Source organism: Rhea americana, unplaced genomic scaffold (assembly GCF_003343005.1).
Source record: "Rhea americana isolate MKP2758 unplaced genomic scaffold, rheAme1 scaffold_1532, whole genome shotgun sequence".
NCBI classification, from domain to species: Eukaryota; Metazoa; Chordata; class Aves; order Rheiformes; family Rheidae; genus Rhea; species Rhea americana.
The window spans coordinates 1-877 of NW_028185631.1; the positions used below are offsets into that span (position 1 = coordinate 1).

Below are 877 nucleotides of genomic sequence, written 5' to 3' on the forward strand. Positions count from 1 at the left end.
CGGCTGGAGGTCGCCGCCGGCTCGGTGCGCCGGAGCCCGGCTTTGATGGATACAAGTCGGGCTGAGCTGGAGGCCGCCTGCCCGGCCGCAGGGGAGTGACTGCGGCTCCTTTGCCTCCGCAGGGATGAAAGATGCGGCCGAGCTGCTGGGACACCGGGAGGCGGTGAAGTGTCGCCTGGGCGTAGGGGGCTCGGACCCGGGGGGCCACCCGGGAGACATGGCCCCCAACTCGGACACGGTGGAAGGCACCACCCTGCTGCCGGGGGAGGACATCACCACAGTGGGATCCAACCCCAGCTCCTTAGCGGTCAGCGCCAAAGACCCCGACAAGCAGCAAGGCCAGCAGGGCGGCCAGACCCCCGGCCAGGCGGGCCAGCAGCAGGGGCAGCAGAAGCAGAAGCGGCACCGCACCCGCTTCACGCCGGCGCAGCTCAACGAGCTGGAGAGGAGCTTCGCCAAGACCCACTACCCGGACATCTTCATGCGGGAGGAGCTGGCCTTGCGCATCGGCCTCACCGAGTCCCGGGTGCAGGTAGGAGCCGCCGCCCCCGGGACTCCCGCTGGCCCCTTCCCCGCGGCACCGCCGCGCTCCAGCGCGCCGACCGGCTGAGGCCCGGAGGAGGGGCTGCCGCCCCAAGCCTCACCCCCCGCCCGAACGCAACAGTTTGGGCAGAAAGCCTTAAATCGGACCCACCCCCCGCCCCTCTCCACACGCGAGGGCGAAGCCGTCCACCCGGAGCGCAGCGGGCCGGGTCGGGGGGCGCCCCGGGGTGTCCCCGTGTCCCCTGCCCATGTGCAAGGCGGCGGAGCCGGGCAGGCTGCGGGCTGAGCCCTGCCCGCCGGGCGGCCCCCAGCCCCGCGGAGGCAGAGCCCGGGC

The 877-nt window shown here is 73.5% G+C and overlaps 1 pseudogene; it reads left to right on the forward strand.

The window, feature by feature from the left end:
• Window positions 1-55: 55 nt before the first annotated feature.
• Window positions 56-610, forward strand: LOC146598769 (homeobox protein orthopedia pseudogene; annotated as a pseudogene).
• The last annotated feature ends 267 nt before the right edge of the window (window positions 611-877 follow it).